The sequence below is a fragment of the Lissotriton vulgaris genome, unplaced genomic scaffold (assembly GCF_964263255.1).
Source record: "Lissotriton vulgaris unplaced genomic scaffold, aLisVul1.2 SCAFFOLD_301, whole genome shotgun sequence".
Classification (NCBI taxonomy): domain Eukaryota; kingdom Metazoa; phylum Chordata; class Amphibia; order Caudata; family Salamandridae; genus Lissotriton; species Lissotriton vulgaris.
The window spans coordinates 1,454,045-1,462,500 of record NW_028244321.1 but is presented as its reverse complement, the minus strand read 5'-3'; the positions used below and the strand labels follow the sequence as shown (position 1 = coordinate 1,462,500).

At 41.5% G+C, this 8,456-nt stretch overlaps 1 non-coding gene across 1 annotated transcript; it reads right to left on the bottom strand.

Annotated features, from left to right (window-relative positions):
* Window positions 1–1,597: 1,597 nt before the first annotated feature.
* Window positions 1,598–1,679, bottom strand: TRNAF-AAA (transfer RNA phenylalanine (anticodon AAA)). The gene has a single exon. It is a non-coding gene; the product is annotated as a tRNA-Phe (tRNA).
* Between the last annotated feature and the right edge of the window lie 6,777 nt (window positions 1,680–8,456).

The following is an 8,456-nucleotide window of genomic DNA, read 5'->3' as shown; positions in this document are numbered from 1 at the left end:
ATTGGCCTGGGGGAGAGGTCTGCTCCCCTTACCGCAAATATGTTCAAGAACGATAATTTATGTCAGTAAGTACAGTATACCTACATCTTATAATCATGTGTGTTTAAATAATTTGTCGTTAGATCATTTAAATATTGAAAAGGATCTGTTTTTAATAGACATTTTACAAAAACAACTGGTACATTTGGGAATTCTGTAAAGGAAAAACCCAACTGCCGTGACATTGCCAACCACAATGCCGTGCCTCGGATTCGAACCGAGGTTGCTGCGGCCACAACGCAGAGTACTAACCACTATACGATCACGGCGAGCTACTTGGGCTCAATAACGTACAGTGACATGAAGAAATTATAATTCGGAACACTCAGGGCTACTCCTGTGATAGGCTGAATGTGTTCATTGCTTCCTCATTCCTTATACAAAGGCTTTATCTCCTCAGTGGTTGATAGGCTGAAACCGTTTCCTGGCCGCCTGCTTGTGAACTGGCAGGAGTCAATGATCACACATACACTGGTGGGCCTGTGATGGGACACCAATGCAGAGAAACACACCTGGCGCAGATATTCTATTCTGTTTATTAGACCTGCATCTCCCCTGTACCTCCTCAAGCCATCTGTATGTGAAGCAAGAAAGAGTTAAGGAACGGTCCATCTACACTTTTATTGGGAGGATGCTGCCGTGAGCTCCTCCCAGCTAATCACACAAACAGCAGTAAAGCAAGATAACTACACAGTTAGGGGGGACTGCATGGTTAGGTTTTTGATGAATTATTGAAACTGACCTCAGTGACCCATAATCAGAGCTGTGGCTAATGACTGCATGCCTAATTATGATGAAGCAAGCACCATGGCTCGTAGGGGCCCCACAACACACTTTTCTTAGCTCATTGAATTAAAGTATAAACTTCTGCCATGTGTGAGTGGTAAAGGCTCGTTAATTTTGTTGCTTTTCAAATTCACGTCTGACAACAAGACGAAGGAACATTGGGGCATCAGACGCTTTGGAAAGTAGCCACCAACCGCAGAGAAAGAGAGAAAGAGGGAAAAGACAGTATGAGGTGTGGAGAAAACAGCAGCAGGTACAAGGAGCTCAAATGAGATTAATGGCGCCTAAATAGAGCACGTAAAGAAACAGTTACAAATCTAAGAAAAGGGAAAGAAAAGACTAGGAAAAAACACAGAAAGAGCTTGTAGATGAAATTCTCTTCCAGGAACAGCAGGTTAAGAGAAATTACACAGGGAGCAGTTAAGCTTGTAAGACGGGGGAGAATAGAAAAGAAAATGCAGTTTTATGAAGTGCGTTTGCCTAATCCAGCTAGCACTTTTATTTTATTTCTCTATTTGCTTCTTTTATTGGTAAAGTAAGTTTCAAGTGCATGCACAGGTATGACCGAGAGAGCCAGGGTATAATAATTTGAAGCGTTTGCACCAGCGCTAATGAAGCACGAGAGTTATAGCAAAGATATGAAAGGGGGAGCGATAATAAATATGTGATATGGCAATAGTGACACCAAAATAAGCCACCTATTTATAAAACTGACATGGAAGAAATACTAAAGGTTAACTTCTGAAATTGTAGCCGATGTTAAAAAGATTCTCGTTGTCGGCAGGATTCGAACCTGCGCGGGGAGACCCCAATGGATTTTTAGTCCATCGCCTTAACCACTCGGCCACAACAACTGACTGTAAGGTGTGTGCACATAATCTGTATGCAAGTTTTCAAGGTGTCCCACAGCAAATTCCTGATATTCTGCAATGCACTTTTTAAAAATAATGTTTTTTTCAGCAGGCACATTCTCTCCTAAAAACAAAAATTGCATGCGTATATCTCTAGTTTGGAATACCATAGGCTTGCATGCATACTCTCATGGGTCACTCAAGTTTTTGGACCCTATTGCACTCTGTTTTCGTGCTGCTTTTAGTATATGACCCATATTACAGAAGTCTACCATCTTTGAGTATTTGAGGCTCCTTTGTAAGTGCTTTATATTTTTTCCTTGAAGAGCTATATAATAAAGGGGTCCGGGAATGATTGCATTTATGGAAGATAAAAGAAGGCCCACTTGTCTCACCAAATGCTGTAGAGAAACCTGATGTTTTACTCATGTTATCCTTAGTTCGTTTTTGTTAGACCTTGCATTCTTAAAGTGGTCCCAACCCCACCTTATTGCTTTTCACCTCCGCATTTTGCTGTATCTTTTTGTTGGCCTTAGGACTCTGATCTTTTTATCGCTACTAATCAGTGCTGAAGTGCACATGCTTCGTCCCTAATCATGTGTATAATTGGAGTATACCTGACTAACAAATTTAATTTACTTGAAAGCCCCTTGGAAAGTGGTATTCCATATACCCAGGGACTGATTGTGCCGCCCAAAGAAATAGCATTTCAAACCTGTCTCAAGCCTGCTACTGCAGTGTCTGTGCTGCAGTGTACTGCCACTTCGACTTGGCATTTAAAACTACTTGCCAAGCCTTAAACTTCAATTTTATTACATATCAGTAACCCCTAAGGTAGGCCCTAGGTAGTCCTAGGGGCATCATGCTATGTAAGTAAAAGGTAAGACATGTACTGTGGTAGTTTGTATGTCCTAGTAGTATCAAACAGTCTATTACATTTTTCACTAATGTGAGGTCTGCCCCTCTCATAGGTTAGCATTGGGTATTCCCTTATACTTTTTGGGGGTAATTCCATATCAGAGAGGAGAAGCTTTATTTATTTATTGATAAATCCTATCTACTGGTGAGGTTGGATTTAAGCTTACTATTGTATAAATGCCATTTTTAGAGAGTGAGCATTTCTCTGCACTTACTGCTCTATTTGCATCAAAACCTGTCTTCAATTGATGTCTGGATTGGGCTGCGAGACAGCTACATATGTGCATTCCCTGTAGACAGCCACAAGACAGGTCACTCAACTGCAACTGCATTCATCTGCATTCTGATTGGCCTGGGGAGAGGTCCGCTCCCCTTACCGCAAATATGTTCAAGAACGATAATTTATGTCAGTAAGTACAGTATACCTACATCTTATAATCATGTGTGTTTAAATATTTTGTCGTTAGATCGTTTAAATATTGAAAAGGATCTGTTTTTAATAGACATTTTACAAAAACAACTGGTACATTTGGGAATTCTGTAAAGGAAAAACCCAACTGCCGTGACATTGCCAACCACAATGCCGTGACTCGGATTCGAACCGAGGTTGCTGCGGCCACAACGCAGACTACTAACCACTATACGATCACGGCGAGCTACTTGGGCTCAATAACGTATAGTGACATGAAGAAATTATAATTCGGAACACTCAGGGCTACTCCTGTGATAGGCTGAATGTGTTCATTGCTTCCTCATTCCTTATACAAAGGCTTTATCTCCTCAGTGGTTGATAGGCTGAAACCGTTTCCTGGCCGCCTGCTTGTGAACTGGCAGGAGTCAAAGATCACACATACACTGGTGGGCCTGTGATGGGACACCAATGCAGAGAAACACACCTGGCGCAGATATTCTATTCTGTTTATTAGACCTGCATCTCCCCTGTACCTCCTCAAGCCATCTGTATGTGAAGCAAGAAAGAGTTAAGGAACGGTCCATCTACACTTTTATTGGGAGGATGCTGCCGTGAGCTCCTCCCAGCTAATCACACAAACAGCAGTAAAGCAAGATAACTACACAGTTAGGGGGGACTGCATGGTTAGGTTTTTGAGAAATTATTGAAACTGACCTCAGTGACCCATAATCAGAGCTGTGGCTAATGACTGCATGCCTACTTATGATGATGCAAGCACCATGGCTCGTAGGGGCCCCACAACACACTTTTCTTAGCTCATTGAATTAAAGTATAAACTTCTGCCATGTGTGAGTGGTAAAGGCTCGTTAATTTTGTTGCTTTTCAAATTCACGTCTGACAACAAGACGAAGGAACAATGGGGCATCAGACACTTTGGAAAGTAGCCACCAACCGCAGAGAAAGAGAGAAAGAGGGAAAAGACAGTATGAGGTGTGGAGAAAACAGCAGCAGGTACAAGGAGCTCAAATGAGATTAATGGCGCCTAAATAGAGCACATAAAGGAACAGTTACAAATCTAAGAAAAGGGAAAGAAAAGACTAGGAAAAAACACAGAAAGAGCTTGTAGATGAAATTCTCTTCCAGGAACAGCAGGTTAAGAGAAATTACACAGGGAGCAGTTAAGCTTGTAACTCGGGGAGAATAGAAAAGAAAATGCAGTTTTATGAAGTGTGTTTGCCTAATTCAGCTAGTACTTTTATTTTATTTCTCTATTTGCTTCTTTTATTGGTAAAGTAAGTTTCAAGGGCATGCACAGGTATGACCGAGAGAGCCAGGGTATAATAATTTGAAGCGTTTGCACCAGCGCTAATGATGGACGAGAGTTATAGCAAAGATATGAAAGGGGGAGCGATAATAAATATGTGATATGGCAATAGTGACACCAAAATAAGCCACCTATTTATAAAACTGACATGGAAGAAAAACTAAAGGTTAACTTCTGAAATTGTAGCCGATGTTAAAAAGATTCTCATTGTCGGCAGGATTCGAACCTGCGCGGGGAGATCCCAATGGATTTCTAGTCCATCGCCTTAACCACTCGGCCACAACAACTGACTGTAAGGTGTGTGCACATAATCTGTATGCAAGTTTTCAAGGTGTCCCACAGCAAATTCCTGATATTCTGCAATGCACTTTTTAAAAATAATGTTTTTTTCAGCAGGCACATTCTCTCCTGAAAACAAAAATTGCATGCGTTTATCTCTAGTTTGGAATACTATAGGCTTGCATGCATACTCTCATGGGTCACTCAAGTTTTTTGGACCCTATTGCACTCTGTTTTCGTGCTGCTTTTAGTATATGGCCCATATTACAGAAGTCTACCATCTTTGAGTATTTGAGGCTCCTATGTAAGTCATTTATATTTTTTCCTTGAAGAGCTATATAATAAAGGGGTCCGGGAAAGATTGCATTTATGGAAGATAAAAGAAGGCCCATTTGTCTCACCAAATGCTGTAGAGAAACCTGATGTTTTACTCATGTTATCCTTAGTTCGTTTTTGTTAGACCTTGCATTCTTAAGGTGGTCCCAACCCCACCTTATTGCTTTTCACCTCCGCATTTTGCTGTATCTTTTTGTTGGCCTTAGGACTCTGATCACTTTATCGCTACTAATCAGTGCTGAAGTGCACGTGCTTCTTCCCTAATCATGTGTATAATTGGAGTATACCTGACTGACAGATTTAATTTACTTGAAAGCCCCTTGTAAAGTGGTATACCATATACCCAGGGACTGATTGTGCCGCCCAAAGAAATAGCATTTCAAACCTGTCTCAAGCCTCCTACTGCAGTGCCTGTGCTGCAGTGTACTGCCACTTCGACTTGGCATTTAAAACTACTTGCCAAGCCTTAAACTCCAATTTTATTACATATCAGTAACCCCTAAGGTAGGCCCTAGGTAGTCCAAGGGGCATCATGCTATGTAAGTAAAAGGTAAGACATGTACTGTGGTAGTTTGTATGTCCTATTAGTATCAAACAGTCTATTACATTTTTCACTACTGTGAGATCTGCCCCTCTCATAGGTTAGCATTGGGTATTCCCTTATACTTTTTGGGGGGTAATTCCATATCAGAGAGGAGAAGCTTTATTTATTTATTGATAAATCCTATCTACTGGTGAGGTTGGATTTAATCTTACTATTGTATGAATGCCATTTTTAGAGAGTGGTTAACAACACGGAGTTTGGTCCTGGGACAGAGGGGCAGCTGGACCTAATATAAACTAGAAAAAATGAAGATGCTAGCCCTCCACCACTTATCACACAATTTTTGTGAATACAAACAGACAATTGTTTTGTTTGTATGGGCAAATTTATTTAACCCTTTTACTTAATTCTTTTTTTCTTATTTATAGAAACGTTCTGGGTGAGAAAAGGCACAAAAAATACAGACATTTATATTATTTACAGCTCACACGCATACATCTTTCATACCACTATTACAACTGACATATATACAAGTAATCGACATATTTTTACACACTATATATACAAGCTTCTTTATGAAGAAGAATTCCAATTTCAAAGCCACAGATAATGATTCTCTGTGGAGAGTCAAGTTATTACGACGCCCAACAAGGGTCAAACAACAAAAAGGCAACAGAAAAATAAATTGCAAATTCACTGGTTGAAAATAATAAATCAATTATAACACAAATGTTAACTCGAAAATGCCTATTTTGCTGTTTTTTGCCAACGCGTTTCGAATCTGAGTCTGATCCCAGATTCTCCTCAGGGCTCTTTAAATGAAGATTCTGCAAAAAAAGAGGAAGCTTGCTTTAGCCACTATGCATCTAGCCATTTTGGACCCCTTAAGCGGAGAGATTATTAAGATTGTACCTCAAAAATGGAAGGCGCGGTCCCGCGGTGCCATTTTCAAGTGGGGGCTTTAGTTTCAGAAGAGGTTCTGTTAAAGAAATTATGGCGGTTAAGCAACCATCTAGGGACACACAGGCTTTAGCGGCTTCAAACCTTCCAAGCGGAAAGGTCCTACCTTCAAATGTGGTAAGTGAGATCGCTACTGTTTCTTTGTGGCGCTGTATTTATTTCACTGTTCAGGCAGAGCTGCTGCAGCCTAGAACAAGTTAACAAGAGCGGCACTAAGTATATGTGAAGTTTAAAATACCAGTGACAAAGAATGCGGCGGGGGGAGTTGATTCATACCTGGTAACTGTTTTCCAAGCAGGAGACTCACTGCATCGCCAGCCCGTAGCTCCTTCGTTTTCACGCAGGCGGCGGGCCGGGACCAAAACGTTCCCAGAAATTGGTATGATTCACGCTGTTTTCTAGGGGGATATCAGAGTAAAGATTTAGCGCTGGGGCGCAAAAGGCTCGCTCATCTAGATACCACGTCTTAGGGCTTAGGTACTAACCTTCTTCTCCAGCTCTGGCAGCAGGAAATGCGAACCCATTGGTGTACCGAAGCCATGTGAGCTCCCTACTAGATACCTGCCTACCGCTAAGCATTATGGTCATTGTAGTGAGGAGTATTTACAAACGTGAAACTTCCGATAATGAGTTAAATCCCGTTTGTGTGCTGTTAAATTTTAGTATTAAATATGCTTCTTTTTGTAGAAGCAGTTGTTCACAGTTGGTGCCCGGATTCAGATGATTTACATTACACAGTACAGTCCACTTGAACTCATTCTCACCATGGCTTTTGTCAACGAAATGTTGGACAAGTGGTGCTGTGAGGATTTTGTTCTTAATGCGTGACCTATGTTGTGTCATGCGTGTATTCACTTGCTGATTAGTCTTCCCGATGTAGATTTTAGGGCAGGAACAGACAATGGCATAAACCACATTTTTGGTTTTACAGTTGGTAAAATTGGAGTGGGTCCACGTTGTAGTCATATGTTGGAAGATTTTCCCTTCTAGGGTTGTGTCGCACGCGACACAATTCCCACATCTGTGGTGTCCCTCCACTGGTTTAAGGCCCCATTTAGACAATAAATCACTCTTTGGTTTTGTTACTCTAATGTCTGCACGGACCAGTTGTTGGCCAATGTTTTGGTTTTTGCGGAAAGCAAATAAGGGACGAGGGAAGGGAGTTTCTAATTCTTCCAGCAAGTGCCAGTGTTTTAGGACCAATTGTCTTATTTTGTGTGTTTCTGCACAGAACGTGGTGACACAGACCAAGCTCTCCAATTCACGCTTGATTTTTGTTTCAAAGAGGCATTCTCTAGGTGTGTATCTTGCCCTCTTGAAAGAATGTTTTAGTAATTTTTTGGGGTATCCCCTTTGTTGTAACTCATCACAAAAATGTTGGCCATGTTGTTCAAATTGTTCAACATCAGAGCAATTTCTCCGGATGCGGAGTAGTTGCCCGTAGGGCAAGTTGGCCCTTAAGTTTCGAGGATGCGAACTACCATAATGAAGAATGGTATTCTTGTCCGTTGCCTTCTTTTGGAGTGAAGATTTCAGCATTCCTCCCACATTTTTCATCACCACGTCCAGAAACGTCATTTTGACGTTGCTTGAGTCAAGCGAAAAATGGATATCCTGGTGTCGTGAATTCAGCCAGTGGTGAAAGTCAACCAAGTCTGTGTGGCTCCCCTGCCACAGGAGCCACACGTCGTCGATGTAACGGTACCACTGTTTTATGTGTTGCATGAATGGGTTATTGGTGTCAACAAATTTTTTCTCGTATTCGGCCATGAACAGAACCGCCATTTCCGGAGCATAAGGGCACCCCATCGCGGTGCCCTTAATCTGCATAAAGAATTCATTGTCAAACCGAAAATAGTTCTTTTTCAGGGTTATTTCAGCCAGTCTAAGTATGAACGACGTTGGGACTCTATGGGGTCTCTCTCTGGAGTCTAGATAGAGTTCGATCGCCTCAAGAGCCTCCTCTTGAGGAATCTGTGTATACAGAGACGTAACGTCCATGGTGAC